The following is a 27,495-nucleotide window of genomic DNA, read 5'->3' on the forward strand; positions in this document are numbered from 1 at the left end:
TTCACACCATAGGCACTCCAAAGTCTGTCATCAGCAAGGACTGCTCCCTTGCACTTGCTGTTTTCCCTTAAGTCACTCTTCATCTATTAAATGTGAATGTGACAACCTTTTATTCTTCTGTCAGTTTTCATCTCAAATGTTTGCTCATTAAAGAGACTTTTTACAATCACCTGTGTTCATTTGGAAACCATAATTACTTAACAAACACAGTAAGAATGCATTTCTCCTCCAGCCAACAGTCAGAAACATCTTTGTTGTGGCCAGGGAAGGAAACTGTGCTGTACATAGTCATCTGGGGACACAGACCCACATCATCTCTGCCACTTAAAACAGAGGACTTGTACAATATTTTTCTAGTAAAATTGTTTAAAAACAAAGTGAGGAAGGGAAGTGGCTCGTGGAAAATTGAAAAAAAAATACGTAATCACTACAATACCTGGAGTACTAAAACCTAGACATTTTGTGTAGCATGGTTGTTTACCATGGCTTGTGTTGAAGAAGGAGAGTGAACTAAAAGAGCTACTAGTGTATCTAGCACCACATTAGTTTTAATGTACTTTGTTAACTTACTGTCTGCCCCATCAGTAATGTTTGCAAGGCAAGATCTTAGATTGTCTGGCTGATGTCAACATGCTCAATATTAGAATGAACACTAGCCACTGCCCAGACAATACTTGTCAGACTGATTGATTTACAAGGACACAATTTCTGCAGACTTTCGTAGTATGAAAGCCAGATACTTGCTTATCATGAGTCCATGATATCAAAGAGTCTACTCTAAAGAATAACAATGGAGCCAGCATTGTGCTATAGTACATTAAGCTACTGACTGCAAAACCAGCATTCCATTTGAGCTCTGCTTCGAGTTCTACTTGGTTCATTTCAGATCAAGCTTCCTGCTGATATGCCTGGGAGAGCAGCAGGAGAAGGCCCAAGTATTTAGACCCCTACTGCCCACGTGGAAGACAAGAGTATTATTCCAGAACCCTCTATAACTCTTTGAAATAGATAAGTCTATCTTAAACATTAAAGATTTAAGTGTATTTATCTCCTTATCTTATGCCTTTTTGAACTGTCAAATAGAACAATTTCCAGCAATTAACTGTATAGATTCTGTATTCCATACACTGCACGAAATACTTCACATGAATTTTCTCTTTTAATCTTTACTGTAACACTAAAATTGCAAACTCTTCCTAGCTCCAATTTTCAGATGAAGAAAATTAAGCTTAGAAAGTAACTTACTTCATGAGCGTTTAGCACGAAATTTGTTCAAGCTGCACAGGGAATAAGGTAACAGAACTAGTGATACAAATTTACTTTGCAACTTACTCTCCAAAAATGTTCCTGGTAATGCTCAAATTTTTAACCTCTAAAGAATATGACCTTTCAAAAAATTATTTATTAGAACAGTTTTCAACTTGGGGCTCTTATGACAATGTCTGGAGACAATTTTAATTTTCACAATTGCAGTGGAAATATTATCAACATCTAGTAGCTGTTACATTGTTAAAGGAATACCCTTCCTCTGTTCACTCTCCATAGCAAAGAATTACTCTGCTCAAAATGGTCAGAAGTGCTGAGATGGAAAAGTCTGGTTTAAAGGAACACACTGCTGGTCAATGATATGTTTCTTTCAATAAATTGTGAATGAATGCCTTCTTACTCTGACTTTCTGAAAGAAAATGGGATGACCTGGAGCGTGTTGTTATTTATTCTTTCTTTAATACATTAGTGAGAAACAACTGCCATTTAGAACAACTGCAGTAGGGACAATTTTACTTTGTCCCTATGTATTTTATTCTGTGTCATGTTTAAAGCTCAAGTTAACTCTTGTGACAGCTCAAGAAATAATCTACCATTCTCTCCTCCACTATCTTTCCATATTCTCTGTAACATCATTTCCCTCTGTAGGTGAACTGCTTTTCCAATTACTGCCCCAATCTAGACCAAAGCCACATGCTCACTCCCTCATCAACTTACCAAAATACTTACTCCTCTGGGGACATTGTGAACTCATATAAACAGGGAGGACTTCAATGGCCACTTAAGATAAATCCACACATTATTACAAAACAAATGAAAGGAACAAGTTCACAAGATGAAATACAGGCTTTCTGTCTCCAATTGGCCCGATTCTTAAGTGCCCAACTGTCTACTGCTTGACACATGTTTAAACTCATTTACACTTCATGTATTAATGGTTTTAACATAGCTGCAATCACTAGTAAAGTTAAAGGAATGCTAATTCTTTAAGTTTGTTGGATATAATTTCTTGGCTTATTTTTACATTTGTTCTGATACTGACCGTATTTTAAGATTTTTTAGATAAATAAAAATTATGCACTTTTGTCAGATTGCCTTTTTTGCTGGATTTATAGTCACTATGATTACAGCCTGCATAAAATTGTAAGTGGAGTGTTTTGCGTTAAACATAGTAGTAATTAGAAGGATTGGTAATCACAGAGAACAAGAAGAAACCCCAGCATTCAGGCAAAAGGATACCAAGAATGCTCATGTCTCTCCTAACCTCCCATTCAGAGTTTCAATTTTTAACTTAGATCGATTTGAGGAGAAGAGGGTGGCAGGATGAGGCAAGAGGTAGACAGTGACAATGATGGACAGCAAAAAACGATAAATGGAAAAACTCCATTGAAAGGCATACAGAAGGAAACCAGTCTAAGCAAAGCAGCAAATGAATGGCCCTAGAAAGGGAGTTATCATAACCAAGTCCAGTGTGCCAAGTGTTTTCTTACCTTTTCTGATTGAGAAAGATTTCCAGGATGTCAAGCACCTGGTTGAACTCTGCCACACAGCACTCTGGATTCCAGGAGTGTGTGTATCATTCGGCCCAGCTGTTTCTGATTTAATATGCTCTTTTTCTCCAGATAGCTTTATGAATAGTTAAGCACACTTAATGTGTGACCCAACCAGGAAGGACATGTCAGACAAAGAGCTCTGCTGCTCCTTTCTGATGATGGTCTGCACAGGCAAAGCACGATCAGCAGATCCTTCTTGCCAGAGATTTCTGTGGCAGTGAGCACACTGAATCTGGATATGCTCCTTCTGGTGACCTTGACTGTTATTCCACCATAATTGTCTAAGAAGACCTACAGGTAAATCCCAGGCATTCTCATGAATATGGAATATTTATGGAAATAAACATCAAATATGGAATGTAAGCTTTTGCAGAACAATGAAGAAGCAACAGATGTGAATAAACGAGAAGACAGAAACAAGAAGAACCAGATGGTTGACACCCTTATGAAAAATGTCTCTGAAATGTAGCACAACTGCCCTCTTGGTAGAAATAGAAATACTCAGTGCCTAGCTTTTACCTTTTCACATTCTCACTGTTGTTCCAGTTCCTTGACATTTCAGGGCTCTTCCAACCTCAGAGTTTCATAGTTGTCATGGAACTTTGAGCCACACAATTAAAGTACAGCCCTAACCATGAAGCCACGTTAGATTTAAATGGTTGTTTAAGCATAGGAAGCCTCCAAAGAAAAGTAGGAAAAAAGAAAACAAGCAAGAAAAAAATGAGTGAGATGTTCCTAGTGAAAAAACAATGGCAAATTAAGTTAAGTTCATAGAGAGGTGATCAGAAATAATAACATCCCTAAGGGTGCAAAAATGTTATACATAAATCATCTTTTTAAAGTCCACTTATACTTCTATCCATATTTATTCCCTCTAAATTTTATGAAGTATCCCTTTATCAATTCATGGAAGTACACATTATGGATATAAAGTAATGGTATGCAAATTCCATATGTCCAGTCCATCATTTAAGCTATTGTTTTCATTCTGAAAAGTCACCCAATACAGTTTATCATGACCAAGCTAAAATACAATGGAGGGTTCTCACAGACATCCTATGTATAGAATGTCCCTTACACAATTAAACTAAAAATGAAGAAACAAAGAAGGATTTCTAAGGATTTTTCCTTACTTTTCCAGAATCATCCAAAGTTTTTAAAATGGTAAGAAATGGAGAGGACTAACTCCAGTTCTAATTGCTTTTTAGACCAAAGAGCATGATGAGTTGTATTCCTAGTGAAGAAATGGTTGGACTTCCTGGTATTTCCAGGTTACCCAATAAATTTTATGTGGACCTAAGTCTAACTACAATGCTGGTTGTCTGGAAAATGAATTATATAACAAACTTAGCCACCTGTTTTAGTGAATGTTATACTGTCATTATTAGGCTACTTAAAATTCTTAGAAAATAATGCAAGAAATGGTATGTTTTTTATAATAGCACTATACCTGGATGAAGTTGGCCAATTTTTTGGAATGTGTTAAGCCACTGGGAGATTTCCAGACTGTCTTGAAACAGACACCCAAACAAAGCACCTCCACATTGGCAATGTTTTGAATTTGCATGTGCAAGTAGTTAGGATATAATATAAAACATTATTATTAGCAAAAATCTGTATTCCCTACTTTTTGAAAACAACTCTTTTGCTCTTAAGAATGCATTTTTTATTTCGTGATCTCAGTTAAGAGGGCAAACACAAGACAAGAGGAGCAGAGGCTGAACCTGAACAGCCATTGCAGCCATTTAAGGGATGAACAAACAGGGAAGATCAATCTCTCTCCTTCTCTCACACTCACTGACTCTGAAATTGTTTTAAGTGATAAAAAACACAAACTTATTTCTCAACGTTTTCAATCAAGTTCCCCGCACTTTCTTGTGTGATGTTAATAACCACATGTTACTATATATGTGTCAATAGCTCACATTTTTAAAAAAAATTTGACCCAAAAATAGTGCAATACTGAATGATGTTCCGATACATACAAACTGTGTATGTTGCTCAAACCATTCAAACAAATCTACCTCTTCAAACTTATCATTTCTTTAAAAATTCAATTTTATAAATTTTTCATTTGAAACATGCAATACATAATTTAATGACTCTCCATTGTGCACTAGAATTCCAAGAACTTTTAATTCTTAGCTATAATTTAATGCCAATTAATCAACTTTTCCCTTCCCTCCAGCCTCTGGTAACAATGATTGCACTCCGAGTTCTATGAGACTAGAATACATTACAGAAACATTATAGATGAGTGAGATCATGTCATTTTTGTCTTCCTGGGCTTGGCTTATTTCACTTATCATAATGATCTCTGATTCAATCCAAGTTGCAAATGATAAAAAATTTTACTGTTTTTACAACTGAGTAATATTCTATAGTGTATATGCACCACCTTTTCATTGCCCAATTAGTAGAAAGAATCTTACATTGCTTTTACTTCTTGTTTATTGTAAACAGTGCTATTATGCATGTGTGGAGTGGAGACATCTTCTCAAGAGTTCGGTTGCATTTTCCTTGGACACAACAGAGGGGTTGCCAGATCATGTGGTAATTCCATTTTTATCTCTCTTTTTTTCTTTTGAGGGTACTCTGTATGTTTCTACAATGGCTTGCACTGATTATAGATCTGTCAACAATGTACACAGTGCTCTTTTCTCTGCAACATCACCAAGGATCGCTGTCTGATCTTCCAATCGGAGTGAAGTAATATCTCACTGTGACTTTGAATTGCATTTCCCTAATTGGCATCTTTTTTCATGTGCTTATTGTCCATTTACAAGTCTTAATTTGATAAATAACTACCCTTTTTTTTTTCATTGAACCCTTTGGCTTTTGAATTGTTTAATTCCTTACATATGTTGGCTAGTAATCTATCATCATATGTGTAACTTTAAAATATTTTCTTCCATTTCCTATTAGTAGTTTCAAAGTTTCTGGTCTTCCATTCAGGTTTTTAATCAAGTTAAAGCTGATTATTGTACATGCTGACAGAGAAGACATCTGGTTTTATTCTTCTGAGTGTCTCTATCCAATATTCTCAGCACCATTTTGTTTTAATTTCATTTCATTTTATGACAGTTTCATAGGTTCTAGGATTCCCCCATACCCTCCCCAATGGTGGATTCCTCCACATTGTTGCAGTATTACAGTTCAAATCCAATCATGATTTCTTCATTGCAAGCAAGTACCATGCATAGAGTCCAGCATCATATTGTCCAGATAAATTCAACAGTTTCTTGGGGAGACCATCTCTGGTCTGAAAGCAGAGCTGGCAGAATATCATCCCGTCCAATGAAAAAGCCACAACACAACATCAACAACAATTTACAACACTATGGAGTAAATTGACATGGTATTGAGCAAATAATATGTTAAAAAATGCAAGTTCTTAAAAGCATCCTGTGACTACTTCATTGACATTTCAATTTTAGTTTATACATAACCAGCTTGTATACACCTTAAAATGGCTATAGAGTACTATTCAGCTGTCTCATGTTTATTTTCATTTTTATATTTAGCAGTTTATAGTATTGAAGCATAATTTTTACTGAACTTGGCAAATTTTAAGATAGTTCAAATTGGCTTAAAATTCTAACAAGACATGTAACCTATCAAGAATATAACAGGTAACTTACAGAAAACAGACTTGAATTAGCATTAGACATTAACAAAACTATAAAGACATACAGGGGGGATCAAAAGTGATCCTGATAACCTCTTAATAGGAGGACATATGCACAGAGCAGGGGGACTCCAGAATGGAGCAGACAGGAGGAGGCTTGTATCCCAACCCTGGAGACTCCCGGATCCTCACCAAAGACCATCAGTACGGCACCAAGGACTATATCCTAACTGCCAAAGAGAACATGGGGAATTGGACTGCCCTTGTAGGCCAAGAACTCTGAGGTCATCCACTCCTTCTGGATTTCCCACATGGGATGGAAGATGCCCAGATCCTTCCTCACAGGATCTAATGTCATCGGAACAATAGCCGGGAACCCTCAGAAACAGAACAGTGAACTCCCTTCGGGACTTGGGAGGGGAGCTTTCTCTGGTTCTTACTTAGTTCCAACTTTGGATCCCCACCCTCTCTTGCAATGACCACCAGCGTTGTTCCAGAGGCGCCCCCCAGTAAAAAATTAGATTAGATAAACAGATACCAATAAGGAAAGCTTAGAACCAGACAGGAAAACAGTCAGCTTGGACTTACATATACCTTACTAGGTAGGACACAAAGATTAGTTACTCCTCAGTAAGGTATGGTAGATTTCTCTGCACACCCCTCCTGAAACTGTCCCAGCATCATTTTTAAAAAGCATCATTTTTCTCCCAATATATATTGTTGCTACATTTGTCAATGATCAGTTGGTGGTTAGTGCGTGGGTTTACTACTAGGGTCTCTATTTTTTCCACTGGTCCACTTCTGTTTTTATGCAAATAGGATGCTTTGTGGTATATTTTAAAGTCATTTCATATAACATCTCCTATTTTATTCTTTTGACTCAATCTTACTTTACCATTTGGGGTTATTCTTAGTTGCATACAAGTTTTATCAATTTTGTTTTTCTACTTCTATGCAAAAGGTCACTGACATTTTAATAGGGATTGCATTGAGTTTGTAAATTGCTTTGAACACTGATGACAGACATATAAACAGTGCAAGCCATTGTAGAAACAGTACAGAGTATCCTCAAAAGAAAAAAAGAGCAAAAAATAGAATTACCACATGATCAGGCAACCCTTTTGTTGTATGCAAGTTTAGTAATGTTGATTCTTCCAATCCATGAACATTGATGTCTGTTCATTTCATTGGGATTTCTTCATTTGTTTCTAACGAATGTTCTATTATTTTCATTGTAAGGAAGTTTTGCCTCTTTGCCACAATTTATTATTAGGCATATTATTTTATTTGTAGCTAGTGGAAGTGTGATTTCTTTTTTTTTAGACAATTGTGTTATTAGTAGATTCTAATGCTACTTAAGTTTTCTACACTGGCATTGTATTCTGAAAAAATTCTGAACTAGTGTACTACTTCTAACAGCTTTTTGATGGAGTTGCCAGAGTTTTCAATATTTAAGAGCACGTCATCTATTTTTAAAAATGACCATTTGATAACATCTCTTACAATCAGAATGATAATTTACTTCTTTGCTTTGCCTAATTTTTTACTAGCATTTCCAGTACTAATAAATGTGAAAATAGGCATCCTTATCATGTTCCAAACTTAGAGAAAGTTTTCTGCTTTTCCCAGTCACTATAATATTACTTGCGGGGCTGTGTTAAATGACCTTTATTATCTTGAGGTAAGTTCTTACCATATCTGCTGTGTTCAGTGTTTTTCATCATGAAGCATTAATGATTTTTATTATTCATTCTGTTTACTGATTTGCATATGTTGAACCACCCTTGCATCCCTGAGATGAATCCCATTTGATAATAGTAAATACCATGTTTAGTATGTTATTGAAAGTAGCTTGCTAGTACTTTGTTGATGATATTTGCATTTGTGTTCATCAAAGATAAAAGATAGGGGTCAACAGATTTTTTGCTTTATAGCATCCTTGTGTGGTTTTGGTACTGAAGAGATGCTGGCTTTGCAGATTCAGTACGAAAAGTACCCTTCTTTACTATTTTTCAAATAATTTTAAAATAACTTGTATTTTTTTTTATTTTGTAAATATTTTCTAGAACTCTGTAATAAAGCTCTGGCCCTAAAGTATCATTGATTGGGCATTTTCCATTACTGATTCTGTATTATGATATTACCCAACTGCAGAGTCACTGTACTTATTCATGATTCAGTACTGGTAGCAAGTATATGTCTAAGTCTATACTCAGTGCTTGTAGGTTCTCAAGGTTCTGTTGTCATGTAATTGTGTGCAGTAATTTCTAGCAACTTTTTATTTCTATGTTGCCAATAGTAATCACTTTTCACCTCAATATTATGTATTTTAAACTCACCTCATTTTCAATACTCTAAGAGTTTGTAAATTTGATAGCTTTTTTTTAGTATTTTAATGTCTACACTTCGCTTTCAGTTTTGTATTTTGCTTCCTTCTGCTTATTTTGAATCTACTTCATTCTTCTTCTGGTTGCTTGAGATGTAGAAGAAGGATTTTGGAGATAGTTCTGCTTTTCTGATGCATGTATTGATTGTAAGAAATGTACTTTTCACTCTGTTTTGTTTTTTTTCATATATATATATATTTATGTATATATTTACTTATGAGATAATTTTATAGGCTCTGGGATTTCCCTTACCCCCAACTGATTTCTCCCATATTATTACAGTAGTATAGTCCTCTTAAGCAGTCATAAGTCCATCATTCTACCATGTAAGTGTATCCTGACATTGCGGGTACAAACAAGGGCAGATAGTCCAGCATCCTATTGTCAAGATATATCCAAATGTTTCACTGGGAGTTCATCTTTGATTTGAAAGTAGAGATGCATACTGCACTGTATCTTAACATCTGGATATGATAGTCTTACTATTACACAGTTACTATACATTCCCTTAAATGAGAAACCATAAAACCAAATCAACAACAGAAAGAAAGTTTAAAAATGTATAATGCCATGAAGTTATATTACATGCTATTGAATGACAAATGTATTGATGAAGAAATAAAAGAAAACAAAAAACCTTCTTGGAGAAAGTGATGCTACTGTATGACCTATGAGTCAGTGAAGAATTTAATAAGAGAAAACTATTTTGAAGAAATGAAAACAAATGGGACTACATCAAACTAAAAAGCTTCTGTTCAGCAAAAGAAATGATCAACAAAGTGAAGAAGTAACTGTCAGGGAGATAACAATAGAAACTACATTGCACATTGAGGTTCCACCTTACTCCAGTGAGACTGGCCTACATTCAGAACTAACAACACCTGCTGGGCCGTATGTGGAAAAAAAGGTAACCTCCTTCATTGTTGTTGGGAGTGTAGGCTATTGCAAACACTGTGGAAGTCAGCATGAGAATGCTAAGAGAACTGAAAATAAACCTGCCGTAGACCCAGCTATCCCATTGCTGGGAATATATCCAAAGGAAAATGAGATGTGCATGAGAAAGTTCCACTTTTAGATTTTTATTAGTATAAAAAGAACAGATTTCATAGATAAATTCTAAGATTCTTTTACTAATGTCCTTTTGGCCCGCCTACCCTTATTTTCTAAATTTCCCCCGCATCCTTTATTTTTTTTCTCCTTAATTTTTGCAACAAAATACTTTCAAGGTAATTTATAATCACAGCATTACATCACCACTAACCATAATGGTAAACAAGTAAAAAGTAGAAAAACCATTATTCCACAGAAACATACAAAGGTCTATAAACAACACACAAATTATAAGAAATTCATTTCATTCTTAAACAATTTTTGTATTCTATATTATTTAGCTATCTCAGAGAAAACATATGGCATTTATATTTTGGGGAATGGACTATTCTGCTAAGTATAATGATATCCAACTGTATCCATTTTATTGCAAAACATATGAATTTATCATTTTATCATAGTGTGTGTATGTCACAATTTTTTTTTATCTAACCATCAGCTAATGGGCATCAGGTTTATCCCTATATATTACCTATTATAAATTGGGTACAAATAGCTATTATATCTACTGATTGTGCTTTGTTTGCTAAATTTGCAGGAGTTGTATAGCTCTGTCATATCGTAGCTATATTTTCAGACTGCTAGGAATATCCCTACTGTCTTCCACAATGATTGTGGTAGCTTGCATGCTAACCAAGAGTATGTGAGAATGCCTGCGCCTCAACATGCTCACAGGACTTTATTTTTTTTAGAGACGGCCATTCTAATTGGGATAAAATGAAACCTTACTGTGACTTTAATTTGCATTTGCCTGATGATTAGTGATCCTAAGAAATTTTTCACATGTTTGTTAGAAATTTAAATTTCATATTTGAAAATCACCTGGCCCTGTTTTGCTTATTTCTTAACTGGATAATTTGCTTTGAGTTGTTGAGTTTCTTGATATTAATCTTTTATCAGTTACATAATTTACAAATCTTTTCTCCCACTATGTCTCTTTGTTGAGTGTTTCCTTTGCAGGGCTGAAGCTTCTTAGCCTGAAACAATCCCATTTATCTATTTTCTGTTTAATGCCTGTACTTCTGGGATGTTTTCCAAGAAGTCTTTGCCTATGTCAGTGTCTGACAGAGCTTCTCTGATGTTTTCTCTTGTAATTTGATTATAGTAGGTTACAGAGTTAGATCCTTGAACCATCTTGAGTTGATTTTTATATTAGGTATAAAGTAAATCTTGCTTAATACTTTGCATATGCAGATCCAATTTTTGCAGCAGACATTGTCCTTGGTCCAGGATTGACTTTAGTTCATCTGTCAAAATCAGTGGATCGCAGTTTGTGAATTAATTTCTGGGTTTTCTAATCTGTTCTATTGGTCTACATGTTTTGAGTTTTTTCTTTGTTTGTTTGTTTTTTGTTTTGTTTTTGCCAATTTCAAGCTGTTTTGCTTAGAACTTCCCTGCAGTTTATTTTGAAGTATGGTAATATGATGCCTCTGGCTTTATTTTTATCACCTAAGATTGCTTTGGTGGGACCTACAATGTAGCTTAATGGATTAAGCTGCTGCCTGTGATGCACAAATCTCATATAACATCAGTTCATGTTTTGGGTCTTTCACTTCCCAGCCGACTCTGATAGTGTGCCTGAAGGGCGAGCAGAAGATGATCCAAGTTCTTGGGACCCTGTACCTGTGTCAAAAACTTAGATGAAGCTTCTGGCTCGTAGCTTCAGCATAGCCCAATCACAGCTGTTATTGCCAGCATATGGAAGCATGCTCTCTCCTTCAAATAAATAAAATAAATATGTTTTAAAAGATTGTTTTAGCTATTCTGAATTTCTTGAGTTTACATATAAAATTCAACATCACTTCTTTCTGGATAGGAGAAGAAAACTCTGGGTATTTTGACTGAAACTGAAATGGCATTGAATCTGTAAATGCTTTTAGTACTATGGACATTTTGATGCTCTTGATTCTTCTGATTCATGAACAGAAGTGTCTTTTATTTCCTTTTAATTGTTTTGCAATAAATGTTAAACATTTTGCAAAGAAAAAGTTATTCTTGATTACATTAAAATTACATTATTTAAAATTTTGCAACTATTGTGAATGGTTCTGATAAGTTCTTCCCCAGCCATGGCATTTTTTATGTATACAAAGGAATGGGATATTAAGTCCACAATGGAAGACAAGGTGGCGCCAAGCTCCAACTCAAGGAAAAAAAAAGAATTAAGGCTGAAAATGTACTTCAGGATCAAGAAACTGGAAAACCTGGAAGATGGATTATAACATCTGAGGCCAGAAAGGATCCCAAACCACAGATAAATCTCTTTTGAAATCCCCAGATCTCTGCACAGATTTTGAAAATGCCCCATGTGCTCTCTTCAGTATTTCTATGCGTTAGCATTGTTCAAGCAGGGAAAGCAAACCTGAACAAAATGATAGAGAAACTGTCCAAAGTGTTGGCAGAGGACGAGGGTTTTATAAACTTGAAGCCAAGAAGCTGAATGATTAAGATTATAAATGTGTTTCTGAGGCAGAAAGACTAAAACCAATACAGAGACCAGGTTCAGATTTTAGTGGAACAGAGACTGTCTTCCGACTCAACTGAGACTGGCCAAAAAAGAAAAGACATTTCCCTAGAACATTCTCAACTCAGGAACTGAGGAAAGACCACCAGAAAAATCTTTTTGACACAACTGGAACAACTGGATTCCCAGTTTTGGAAAGGAATATTTAATTTTGCACCTTTGTTTCACCTATGGGAGTCCGTAGTCCAGAAAAGCTTATGCAATCAAAGAGAAATAAGTTTAAATCTAATGTCCTGAGACATTCCTGTGTTCCCCAAGGGCTGATTCCATGCTTTCCTTAAGAGAAATCAGGAAATCTTCAACTGGAACATGAGAACACAGAACAGAGATAGAATTTTTAGATTGATTGATTATTTTATTCATGATTCTGGAGGCATGGGTTTGGTGTAGGGCTTAAGACACTTAAGTAGTTAAAACGCCTGCAACCTGTGTTGGGGTGCCTTGGTCCAGCTCCTTCCAAGCATCTCTCTGTTGATGTGCACCCCAGGATACAGCAGGTAAAACTAGAGTACTTGGGCTCTTTCTGTCCACAGACCCACACTGATTTCCCGATTCCTAGTTAAGGCCTGACTTAGGAGTTAGAGTATCTCTCAATCAATCTCTCTCTCTCTCACTCTCTGCCTTTCAAAGAGATTAAAATAAAATTTAAACATAAAATAAGATCAGAATATTTATGACATTATAAGGATCTGTACCAAAGATAATAAATAACACTACACATTAGTCACTCTTGTAACCAGTTAGCACACATAATTATACCATAGTTTCTGCTGGCATCTCTATTACACAAGTGAGAAACAAAGGATTAGATACTTAAATAACTTTCCAACAAGAAAACATGGAATGCACTTTAGCCTGGCTGTCAAATAAGGATCCTTCATTCTTAAATGACATTTCTAATGATAGTTCCACCTGTGTGAACATATCAGGTTTTTTTTCACTCTTCATTAAAAACATGTGATGATCTAAATGGATATAATGCAATGAATAATAGCCTTGTGAAAATGCTATAATTTTTATTAAAACAAGACATTTTCTAGAAATTCATACAATAGCATCTGCTAGCATAGTTTGAAAATGCCCTGTTACATTAATCCTCTAAGATTTTAAATGAAAACTTTGTGTTGTAAGCTATTAGCTCAGCAAGTAGGTTTGTCCTGCTCACTTGCTCAGCACAACAAAGTTTGTTTATTCAGTCAGGTGTAGGTAATCAGTCAGTTGATGAAGCATGAGTCTGTGATCTAATTCTTATTATTCTAAAGGTTGTTACTTGCTATGAGGAATAAATAATAACAAGAGAAGTTGAGGATTCAGCACAAATATGGGTGTGGGAGGAGAAATGAGACAGTATTTATGGAAGCCAGCTTCTAATATGAAATACATTTTGTTTAGACTATCTCTGAAAAAAAAAACCACAATAACTGCTATAATTCAAAGTGGGAAAGAAAGTACAAAAAATAAAAGCAAGTTTAGCTGTGAGCCTCATGCTATTTTTATAAAGCACATGTTGACTTGAAAGCAATTAGTTTTTGCAAGTCATTGAAGCCAACTTTAAACTAAGATTATCAAAGATGACATATAATTTACAAAATGCCATCAATAGCCAGTTGCATGGCGAGGGGCCTTCATGACTTGTGAATCAATCTAGAAATGAAAATAAAACATCTAAGTAACCTGATAGCAAGTGTAAGTACAAAATGTCATCAAGTTGCAAAAGAACTAATAGGTTTAAGTAAGATACTTAAGGAATATACCTTGGGATAAACAAAAGGGAACAAAAACAAAAGGATAGGCAAATCTTCCAGAATATTTTAAACATGTCTGACTCGGGGTTTGCACATATCCTTTTTTGGGTGATATTAGCTTGCAGATGGCATGGTCAGATTGCTGTTAGAGAGTTGCTTGACATAAACATCACATCAGGACGCTCTGCCATTTGGCAATAAAAAAAGGAAAAAAAAATTGAGTCTTGTTAGGCCAGAAATTCAACAACTAAACTGAAGAAAACACATACTTCAAAATTCTAATAGTCCTTAGACTATTGGTGGTATGGTTGAAAGGGGTGATTACTTTAAAATTCTTTGGTAGGGTATCTCAAAAGGAAAACTCACATAAAATTCTCATAATATGTCCATATAGAGATGCCAAGTAAGGAAGCGCTGTTACCAAAACATGCTTTTGGATGAGCAATGTTAAAAACACAAACTTTAAGTTCTTAGGGAACTGGGCATGGTGCAGTAGCCTAGCAGCTAAGGTCCTTGGCTGCATGCACCAGGATCCCACATTGGTACTGATTCTTATCCCAGTGGCCCCAATTCCCTTCCAGATCCCTGCTGGTGGCCTGCAAAAGCAGTCAAGGATGGGCCAAAGTCTTGGGACACTACACCCACATGAAAGACACAGAAGAAGCTCCTGGCTTCTGGCTTCAGATTGGCTCAACTCCAGCCATTGCAGCTGCTTGGGGAATGAATCAACAGACAGAAGATTTTCCTTTCTGTCTCTGTATATATATATCTGACTTTCCAATAAATAAATAAAATTTTAAAAAAAATTTTAGGGAACTCATGAAATCAGACAATTTCAAAGAAAAGTGGTAAAACATATTCCAAATTTCTGTAACATGTCAATTTTTATTAAAAAAGCATAGCACTTATCACATTGCTTAGCTCCATAGCATTGCCTTCATAACTTAGGATGGGCTCACAATTCAATTAAGTAGAATTTCATTTTATCAAACTCATTTTTTTTAAAGATTTATTTTTACTGCAAAGTCATATATACAAACAGGAGGAGAGACTGAGAGAAAGATCTTCCATTAGATGATTCACTCCCCAAGTGACCACAATGGCCGGTGCTGCACCAATCTGAAGCCAGGAGCCAGGAACTTTTTCTAGGTCCCCCACACGGGAGCAGGTTCCCAAAGCATTGGGCCATCCTCAACTGCTCATCCAGGCTACAAGCAGGGAGCTGGATGGGAAGTGGAGCTGCTGAGATTAGAACCAGTTCCCATATGGGATCCCTGGCACATTCAAGGTGAGGATTTTAGCTGCTAGGCCACCACACAGGCCCAGAAACTCAATTTTTGTACTCACACAGGGTCTAAAGTTCTACAATCATGAAACAAATAGAAAGGGCTGTTTTATTGTTGTAATTACAGATGTATCATTGATGAACATACAATAAAGTGCATGTGTTTAAAACTCACAACTGTAATTTATGATATATGCATTCACCTAGGTAACAATTTACTACAATCAAGATAGGGAACATATTCCTAAGACTCAATAGCTTTCTGTCCTTTTTTTGCAGCATTCTTTTTATATCCTCAGTGCCATCTCTAGGCATTCATTTTTCTACATTCTGTCACTACAGGTTAGTTTGACACTTTCTAAATGGTTACCAAGATTATATAGTATATACTCATTTTTGATAGCTTATTTCATTACCCATTAACATGCTAGAGATTGAAATCACATTGTTTGCATATAGTCTCCTTTACTTAGTAGTTGAGCAACATTACACTGCACTAGACATAACACCACTCACTTACTTAGTCTCTTACCACTGGACAGTTGGCTCATTTTTGGCTCCAATGAAGTTATTATTACAAGTCAAGTAGCCATAAACTCTCAAATCCAAGCTTTTGGATTGATCTGTGCTTTCTTTTCTCTCAGGTAAATATCTAAGCACAGCTTTCCTATTCTTACAGGTGGTGTGTGGACGTGCCAGTTTCCTCATGTATTTCCCATACTTGTTAATGTCAGTCATTTCATTTCAGTCACTCTTGAAGTTACGGAGTAAACTGTAGGTCACCCACATTCCTCAATTTCATTCTTCATTTTCAATATGCTATGTCAAGCCGAGTGATTCTCATATGGTCATCTCTCGTATTTCCCTCTTCTGCCTTCCTCTTCTATCTTTAAGGACTTTTTAAATTAAATTTAATGTAGCTGGATAATCTAGGTTACTTTCATCTCAAAATCAGTTCATGAGCAAATTAATCATAATTGCAAATTTAACTACCATTGCCATGTTACCAACACTCGCAAATTCCCAATATTAGATATTAAAATCTTTGCCTACTATGCATTTGCTAAAACTTATGGTTTTCCATTCTAAAAATATTTTCCATTTCTTTTCTTTTTTTTTTTTACTCTTAACAGTTATTTTCATTATTCTGCAGAGCATAAGTCCTATTGAAAGGCCTTGTTAAATAAATAATCCCCTATACTAATATCAGAAAATCAATGGTAGACTCACAATGCATAATAAAGCTCACATTTAAACTGGAAAATCATGTGTCTGTTCTCTGTTTCTTCTCAAAAATAGAAGTGTCACTGAACTGGCAAAATAGCCAACTTGCTAAGTAAATAAGCAATAGCTAAGGAACTTTCCCAGCAGCTTTATTTCTCCATCAACTTACTATGATAGTAACTCTGCAAAAGGTATTTCTGTCATTGAATGGGTTGACACATGCAATATTTCATTTTGTTCAATGAAGCCAAAACAACTATTATCACTCAGCACTCCTGTATGTCAACACTCCATCAAACAGACATTCTTTGTTTAATCTCTGATCTCCCTATTACAGGGGAAGCTGGGCTTCTGAGACAGGGAGATTTTACATAATCTTCCCATCAAATGCAGGGTATACTGTTTGATGTCCAGTCCATGCTTTCACACCATGGTCCACACTGCTGTGACCCTATGCTTCAGGGATCCACATGCAGTGTGGCAGAGATAACATTAAAAGAAACCTAGAGAGTGAAACTCTTGTTCTGAAACTTGACCTCAGGTAAGCCCCTAACTTGCAACAGACTCATCAATTTTCATGCCTCGCTTTTGATGTTTATTAATCAGCTTCAGTCCAGTTATGCTATAGTAACAACCCCAACATATTCGTTGCTTTTAACAGTAAAGGCTAAATTCTCACTAGCTTTGCATGCACACCACTGAGAGTACCTCACTGGAGTAGGCTGATTACTTGGTAGAAAAAAAGATGAAAAATTTTTCAATGGTTCTTAAAGCTTCTAATTCAAGAGATACATATCTGTTACACAGACTTTTCGGTCAAAAAAGTCACAAGTTCAAGCCTGATGCCTGTTAAGCAGAGTGGTTTCAGAGGGTTCATGCTATCTTCTAATTCTATTTTCCCATGAATTTTCTGAAGGTCATTCCTATAATCCCAACGCAGAAAGAGGGAGAAGCTTAGGGAACATTAGCACGATCCATCACAATTTCTCACTTCAACTTTCCATTCCTCTGGTTCACTCTAAACCTTCCCCATTCAGCATCATTATCCGTTGGTTTCTTCAGCTCTCAAATCCACTCTACATCTGTCCTTTGTCACAACGGACTGCTTTTCTCCTTCTCCAGTCTCACTGCTTGCCAGGTGCACATCTGCTAAATGAACCCCTTCAGTTAGGTCTTGGGATTTCCCCCTACAAATGGCTCTAACAGACCCCAGTGTCCAGGGATCCACTTCTCTGGCATTAGTTTACATGGATATTTCCTGAATTTACTGAGTGACTTCAGTCTGGATCCCAAAAGCACATTCCATACTCAACAACAAATAGCCTGAAGAAGAGAAGGACCACTCTGAAAAGGTGTCTTCAAAAAGTTTATAGAAAATGCAAATTATAAACATACTGTGGATGGGTTTCAAAAATATATTCGACAAAATATTCATTCCATTTTCTATGAATTGTCAGAAGCATGATTGTGTTTGTTAAAAATGTTCTGCCTATAGAAACTGTTAACCAAGATGAAAATACTTGGAAAGCTGCTACTTCTGCCTAATTATTTACACTTGTACATGCTACAGTTATTTTTTTTACATATCTCAGCAGAAATTATAAAATTTGGATCTATACTTTTTATTTTTACAAGACATAGTATAAATCTATTGTTTCTTCTGAAACGTGTTGGTTGAGGTTTTGTGTAGGTCTGTGTAATCATTTTAAAAGTAGTTCATAACATAATTTTGTTTGTGGTATATATTTAAAACCACTTTAAATTATATAGTAAATTTAATCAGCAAAAGGTTTAATGGAATTTTCAAAAAGGGCATGAATTACAGTCTCAAATTTTTTTGACATTTATCAAAACCAGCTTTAACCTTACATATTTCCCTACAAAAGTACAAGTCAGTACTTACATATTTGAGCCATGGCGTTTTCATGCATTACTTTCCTATTACAATCAACTGTGTAGTATTCCTAATCATTATTATGCCCCATCTCCATCACCTCCTCCCTAACTGCACTTCCATGCCAACTTCACAGATTTGTGAGGAAATAAAAATGTGCACTCACTCACTCACCTACCTAAGACAGAAACTTGAGAGTCATAGTAGAGCATGCTGCGATTGATCTCCAACCATTCTACTCTCCTTCTAGACACCTTGCAACATTGTCAATGATTCCCACATCACTGTGCTCCAGCTAAGCTTTCACCACTTTTAATTAAAATTATTAATCAGGTTTCATGTTAGGGTTGCTCTTCAACATCAATTAACACTGCAACATTTCACAAATGCAAATCATATCATGAAATTTCACCTCTTAAAATTGTTGATTATAGGGCCTGATGTAGTATCCTAGTGGCTAAAGTCCTTGGCTTGCATGACCCAGGATCCCATATGGATGCTGGTATGTGTCCAGACTGCACCACTTCCCATCCAGCTCCCTGCTTGTGGCCTGGGAAAGGAGTAGAGGATGGCCAAAGCCTTGGGACTCTGCCCTTGCATGGGAGACCAAGATGAAACTCCTGGCTTTGGATTGGCTCAGCCCTGATCATTGTGGCCACTTGCAGAGTGAATCAGCAGACAAATTTTTCTCTCTGTCTCTCCTTCTCTCTACAAATCTGCCTTTTTAATAAAAATAAACAAATCTACTTCTTAACAATTCATTATACTAGCTAACACTTCCTAAGCTCGCAGTAAGAATCACTCTGAATGTTCAGGCAACAATTCTTTAACTCTATTATAGCCACCTTGTTTTGCTTATACTAATATCATATACAACTAGATATGAGAAAATTTACACAGAGAAACCAGTTAATGTTCCTAAGATCCTAGATGTAACATTTCACATTCAAATTCACAGAATATGCCTCTAGAATTTGTCTTTTTGACCACAATACAATATCTTTTTCTATTTGTTATTGATTACATAGAGGTGATGGTTTCCCTCTTGCTTCAGGATGAATTGAAAACACACAGAATGCCCTTTTGTATCTGCCTCTCTTGCTCCATCTCTTTCCGTTTATCAGTTGGCTCAAAGTCCTATCCAAACAGCCGATTGTATATCTGCTATATGCGTCATTCTCTGGCAAGCCCTCTGACGCCCCATCCCTTTGTTGACTCTGCTTCCTTGCCACTGTGTGTTTAGCCTCTTCTTTCCCTGCTCAATTTTTTTTCAGATTCAGTTAAAATACCGCCTCCTCAAGCAAATACTCCTGTCTCAGATTCCCCCTGTTTGCCCTTTGTATCTTGTATATTACATTGTTGTCATCGTATGTATCACCTTTCTGAAATAGCTCAAACATTGTCATTATGTTGTACCCTAGAGAGTTACCTGAGAATAAGGACTACATGTTTTGTGTGTGTGACATGAAACCTTAAAAAAGTGACAACGTTTTTAAGAAATAAATTAAATATATGGGGATAGATGGGAAAATATCCCTTAGATTTCACTACCCAATGTGGCAAATATTAGCTGATACGACTGCTGAACATTTCAAACCCAGATGTACTGCAATGTAATGTTTATTGGATTTTGAAAACTACATATGAGAAAAAAGAATTTCACAAGTAGTTTTAATATTTATTTTATGTTGAAGTGATAATGCTATATATATAAATAAAATACATTACTAAAATTATCTATTCATTTTACTTAAACCATATAGATAGCTTGTATCCTATTACTGTTAAATAATACTATTTTAGAGAAATCAATTTAAAGTTTAGCCAATACTAATGAATGTGAAGAGTTAGGTCCCAACACAGCAAAATGCTTTCCCCGGTGCAGTCTGATTAAGACCTCTAGATTCTTGCATTTGAGCTTGTACTGTTATTTGGGAAGTGAGTGAAGTATATTGTAGATTGAGAGTTTGTGAAGAATTCAAACTAAGGATAAGCTAGTAACCAATGCCTCATAACTGAAGACTATCTAAGTGCCTATAATTCCATGAAATATACCAATGGGATTTTTTTAACTTTATTTTTTATAAGAAAGTTTCATAGACTTGGAGATTTCCTCTTCCACCCTCTCCATCACCCCTCTCCTGACCACTGTTTCTGCCTTGTTATTGCAATAGCATTGTCCTGCAACAACAGTCACAAGTCCTTTATTCTGTGATATAAATATATCATGACATTATAGGTTTATACAATGGTACAAAGCCTTGCATCCTATTGTCAAGCTATATTTGATGGTTTCATTGGGGGTCCTCCTTTTATTTGAGTACAGATGCACACTGCAATGTATCTTCACCTCTAGATATGCTAGTCTCCAGTATGCAGTTCTTCTAGGTGAATATATGTGTGTGTGCTTACACACATATACATATATGTATGTGTATATATATATATTGTATATTGCATGAAGGTTACCCTATGTCAGAGAACATATCTCTAAGGGAGGCATAGGAGCAGAGAACAGCTTGAACACAGAAGCCTAGACTTGTCATAGTTCCTGACACACAGGAAATATTAAATCAGGAACTATGGGATGAATGAATGAATCAACAAGAAGCCAAAAAAAAATTGTGTTTCATGCCATCATTATTAAGTCTACTGATTCTTTTTATTCTTTTTATTTGTGATTGTAACATTGGTTGCTGTACTTCAAGTCCAGATAGAAGATACTCTAGTATTGATTTTAGCTAGCAAAATGTAACACGGGGTTTTAACTCTATAATTCCATCTCTAAACTCCTGTTTTATTGTCTCAAGGTGTTTTTTTAAGTTTGGGTTTTCTAATTGTTTTATTATTTTAGTAGTTTGTGTTACTTAGATTTGGAGTCCAAAATATAAAAATTAGACACTTAATGGCCATGGAATCTGAAGAGGAATTCTTAATTCTAACAAAACATAACTTATCCATGCTAGAATCCTAAATATCCAAAAGCCATATGATAATCAGTTAGGGTGTTAAAGCTTCAATATGAATGCTTCTAAATCAATAACAAACCCCTACACACATTTGATTCACAGATGATAGTTTGTTGTAGTGTTTATCCATGATAAAAGATATTATTTTCATTCCTGATCTGCATACTAGGAAACAGTTGAAAATTTAGACTCAAACCCCTATGTGTCTAATTGCAAACCCTGTTTATAATAATGTGTATAACTATCAGAAAGCACTCCTTTAGAAGATAAGCAGAATTGTTTCTTAAAGATAAAGCACTAGATATGGGTGGCGAGTGACAGCTAGTGACCTAATAAATAATTCCGAGCTATGCTGTTATGTATGGTCAAGTAAACAACTAATTGCATTACAGTGTGACTTAAGGGTATGAGACAGATGTATAGAAATTACAAATGGAACTGTGGAATGCCAACCCTACCAGACTGGAAATGGAGAAGAGTCAGGAGTGGTTTCTTCAGAGAAATTGGCTCCTAGATCTCAGAATTGAGAGAGAGAGAGCATTCAAGATGAGTGGAGGATAAGTTACTTTAAGCATTCACGTGAACACTGGCCCAAAAAGTTCATGAAATACTCAAGTACTAGAAAAAAAGTTAAGCACACTATACATGAAAAAGGGAAGAGAAACAGCTGGAAAGACAGGGACATTTATCTCAAAAGTTATGTAGTAATATATTTTAATCTGTTAAATCGCTGTTCATAGTATGAGAAACAGAAGAAATAGAAGACCAGAAGAAAGGAGATGACAAAGAAGCTATGCTAAAGAAACTGAAAGACTAAAGCATAATTATGGCAAAAGATACAGAGATAGGAAGTGGAAATTAAGGACAAATTCTTATTTGAATATAGGAACAAAGGAGCAATGATATCTTGGATGATGCCCAAGATTTCTGGCCTAGAAATTTGGATGTATCATTTCCTTTATCAATATAAAGAATGTTGAAGGAACAGTTTAAGGGGAGAGTGAGGGGCTCTTTCTTAATTCAACTATATTTGAAGTGACTCAATGACGTCCAAAAGGAGATATGACCTATCCACAATGGGGCATAGATTTTTCTAGAATACAAAAAATGAATCTTGGCTGTAGACCCATAGACTCAGAGTTATAATAAAAGGAGTAAATGCCTACATATTGAGGAAAATTAGGAGTAAGGAATGAGTTCTAAATTCATTCTGGCAATTTTGCACATACATAACTTTTATTACACAAGCCATCACAATTCTCAAAGTGCTTACATATGCACTAATCCATTAGATTCACATTTTCCCAAGGGAAATATGTATTAGTATTCTTCCCTTACTGATTAAAAAAAAAAACGGTGGTTAGACAAACTAAAGGATGTCCAAATAACTGGTTACAGAGCCTAGCTGAAATTACAATTTTCATACTTCAGTAAGACTTCTTTTCACTAAGCTAAATCACCCTTGCTAATATTTGATGAACATTTTGAATCAGACAGGGCAGGAATTTGGATTTCAATGGAAAAATTAAAATATGCAAATGACCTAGAATTTATTCATGTCCAAAAATATGGGGGGATTTTCAGTCATCTAGATTATTGTTGGAGATATCAACTTACATGTTTTAATCTTGTTCAAAGCAAAAATTGAAGGCAGATCTGCAGCCAGCCTGTCTTTCAAATGAACAGTTCAGACTGGAAGCGTCAAAATTACCAACCTTTCATTCTTTGTGACATGAAAGTCTTCAGATCTTTCCACAGTGCCCACTAATAGGATATTGAATGCTTGCGGCTGAAAACAAATGTGACATTTTGCTGCATTCAACAATTATTTGCTTCTGAGCATTTGTTTGCCATTATTTTCTGCAGCTCCTCAAAGGATTTGTATTAAGATTTCCCATACTGGCAAGCCATAATGAATTTAGTTTGAATTCCTTTTCTGGGTTATTTACAAATTTCTGTATAAAATTTGAAATAGGGAAGTGGTAAGCACAGAAAAAAGTAGAGATGTTGTGTTCAATTAATCATATATTCTCCACAAGAAATTGAAAAGATGGGAAATATTATTAGAGATTTCCCAGTTGGAAAAGTCACACATTTTTATCTTGCAGAGAAGTTGGACAAAGGTATTAGATAACTAACAAGTTATTATTAATAGTTTCTCCTGCAATGATTATTTGGATTTGTGATAATTGAATCATTACAATTTTTTGATGGGGAGTTAATACCTATCTTCATAAAAATCAAAACAGGAAAGACTTAGTAAGCCATAAGAGAGACTATCTAAGCTAGAAGAAAAATTCTTGGAAAAAATCTTCAACAACAGGAACAACAATAAGAAAGTTAAAAATTAGAAAAAGTAAAGATTTTTTCAAGATCTACAGGATACTATCAAATGATCAGACATTTTAGGAGTTCCTGAAAATGTGGAAATAAAGTGAGTTAGTTTACTCAGCCAATAATAACAGAAAACTCCCCTAATGTGAAGAAAGTAAGGAAATACTGGAGGCATATAAAGTTTCTGAGAGCTGGGATCAGAATCAATAATCACCATGATACATTGCACTCAAACTTTCAAAGTCATATACATTCTAAAATGTGCATGAGAGAAATGCCAAGTTACCCCAAAGAGACTAGCAGCTGATTTCTTATAGAGATGCTACATGTTTGGAGGAAATGCAGTAACATAGTCCAGGCCCTAAATGGGAAGAACAAGAGCTACAAACTAAGAACACTGCATCCATGAAAGATGTCACTTATAAAACACACAAGAAAGTCCTTCCAAAACAGACAAATTGAAAGAATTTTCCACCACCTGTCATGATGTACAAATGATGTTTAAATTTGTGTTACACACACAGAGATAAGAAAAGAATATGAAACTAAAAGAGCAAAGGAAACCCAAAGCAACAATGAGGATATTTATAGAAAAAATGGTGCAAACAAGTTGTTACTTCACAATAATAACCCTGACTGCAAATTGCTTTCTATTTCTAATCCAAAACTAAAGAGTAGATGAATGATTTTTAAAAATCTATTCGCTACAAGAAACACACTTCAACAACAAACATGCATACAAACTGAAAGTAGAAGGATGACAAAAGATATTCTATACCATCGGAAAGGAAAAATGAGCAGAGATAGTCATTCTAATACCAGACAAATTAGGGTTTGACACAGAAACTATTTAAGAGACAAAGGGTTGCATTACATAATTATTAAGAGATCAATTTAACAAAAAGATGTGACTATAATAAATGTATATGCATCCAACAGGGAATCTGGCTAGAAAAAAAACAAATGTTAGTGGAACAACTGGGAGATACAGGCCCAAAAACAATATAATAGGAGACTTTAACAAATGACTTTCATCAATGGACAGATGATCTAGACAGAAAATCAACAGAACAAATCTATACCATGGACCAAATACATGTAACATATCTATATATTATTTCATTATATAATTGTAAAATATATTTTCTTTTCGTCAGAGCTAAGAACTTACTCTAGGAAATGCTTTATACTATGCCATTAAAAATGTCAGCAAATTTAGAAAATTGAAATTAGACCCTTTATCTTCTCTGACTACCAGTGAACGAAGCTGGAAAGCAACAACATTAAAAAAAAAAAAAAAAAAAAACTCTAAAGGGCCTGGCAGTGTGGCCTAGCGGCTCAAGTCCTCACCTTGAATGCCCTGGGATCCCATATGGATTCCGGTTCTAATCCCGGCTGCTCCACTTCCCATCCAGCTTCCTGCTTGTGGCCTGGGAAAGCAGTTGAGGACAGCCCAAAGCCTTGGGACCCTGCACCCACATGGAAGATCTAGAGGAAAGTTCCTGGCTCCTGACTTCAGATTGGCGCAGCACCAGCCATTGCAGTTACTTTGGGAGTGAATCAATGGACAGATGATCTTCCACCCTGTCTCTCTTCCTCTCTGTATCTCTGACTTTGCAATAATAATAAATGAATCTTAAAAAATAAACAAAACAGCAAACAAAACCCAAAGTTAGGATGAGGGGGATAATAAAACTTCTATAAGAAATAAACTGTTTAAAACAAAAACAGATAAATAATATCAGCAAATTGAGAGTTGTTTTTGAAAAAAAAATCAATATATGATTGTCCCAACTAAGCAAACAAAAGCGAGAGAAGATCTAAGTCATTAAATCAGAGATAAAAAGATCGCTGTAAAAACAGAAACCACAGGTATGAAAGAATCACCAGAAACTATTACAAACAGCTTTGTGCCAACAAATTGGAAAATCTTGAAGAAAGGGATAGATTTCTAGACACATACAACCTACACAAATTAAATCATGATGACATACAAAAAAAATTAAATAGATCAACAATGACAAAGATTGAATCCACAGTAAAGACCTCTAAGTAATGAAAGCTGAGGACTAGGTGGCTTCATTGCTGAATTCTGCCAAACTTTTAAAGAAGCACTGCTTCCAATTTTGTCAACTTATTCAAAATAATTAAAATGAAGGAATCCTTCCAATCTCCTTCTATGGGGTCGACATTCCTTAATCCCAAAAGCTGACATAAAACACAAAAAAAGACAACTAAAAACCAATACCAGTGATGAACATAGATGCAAAAAATGTTCAACAAAATAATGGCTAAAAATATATCAGAAAAATGATTTACCCAACCAAGTGGAAGTTGTCCCCAGTATGCAGGGACAGTTCAATATATGCAAACCAATAAATGTGGTGCAGATCACCAGCAAATTGAAAAACAAAAATCACACGATTTTCCCAATAGATGTAAAGAAAGTATTCTATGAAATATGATCCTTTCATGATAAAAAAAAAAGCTTTGACTATATAAGGAGCATTCCTAAAAACAACCAAAGCAGTATATGACAAGCCTAAACCAGAAACACACTGAATTGGAAAAGTTGGTAGCATCCCACATAAGTCCAGAACAAGAAAAGGATTCCAACCTCCTATCAGTGCTGATCAATATAGTCCTGGAAGTCTTAGGGAAATAAGGCAAGAGAAAGAAATCAAAGGGACACAAATTGGAAAGGAGGAAATCAAATAGTCCCTGCTTGAAAATTGTATGAGTCTATGCATAGGGGAACCAAAAGACTACTAGGAAACTATTGTACTCATAACAGAGTTCAATAAAGTTACAGGATATAAAATCACCATACAAAAATCAGTAGGCATTGTACATACAAACAATGCCATGGATGAGAAAGAGTTTGTAAGATCAGTCTCATTAACACTGGCTGCAAAAAAAAAAAAAAATTAGATATCTTTGACTATATTTAATGAAGGATATAAGAACTGCAAATCATTAAAGATAGAACTAGAAAACACCAAAATATAAAATGCTTTCATATTCATGTATTAATTAAATTAGTATAACCAACATAAAGCAATTTATAAATTCAAATGATCCCAGCCCAGATGCCTACAAATTTCTTCTCAGATTAGAAAAAAAGGGAAGCTAAAATTAATACAAAAACAGAAGAGTTTCAATTAGCTAAACCAATTTTTAACAACAAATCAATGCTGGAGGCATTGCAATATCAGATACCAAGATGTACTACAAGGCAGTTGTAACCAAACGGTCTAGCACTGGCACCAAAAAACATGAAGATCCATGGAACAAAACAAAACAATCACCCCACACTTTCTCAGCCAATTAATTTTTGACGTACAAACTGAATTCAATTAGAAAGAAAGGACAGTCACTTCAACAAATAGTGCTGGGAAGATAATATCTACATGTGTAGAAGTGTGACATAGGATTCCCCACTACACCTTATACAAATATCACCATTAAGTGAATCAAGGATCTAAATCTATGACCTGATATCATCAAATTAATAAAGGGAAACATTGGGAGAGCTCTGCAAGACAGAAGTGCGCAAAGACTTCTTGGAAAAGATCC

The sequence above is a fragment of the Ochotona curzoniae genome, unplaced genomic scaffold, assembly GCF_017591425.1.
Source record: "Ochotona curzoniae isolate NIBS_2020 unplaced genomic scaffold, NIBS_Ocur_1.0 scaffold_4506, whole genome shotgun sequence".
Classification (NCBI taxonomy): Eukaryota; Metazoa; Chordata; class Mammalia; order Lagomorpha; family Ochotonidae; genus Ochotona; species Ochotona curzoniae.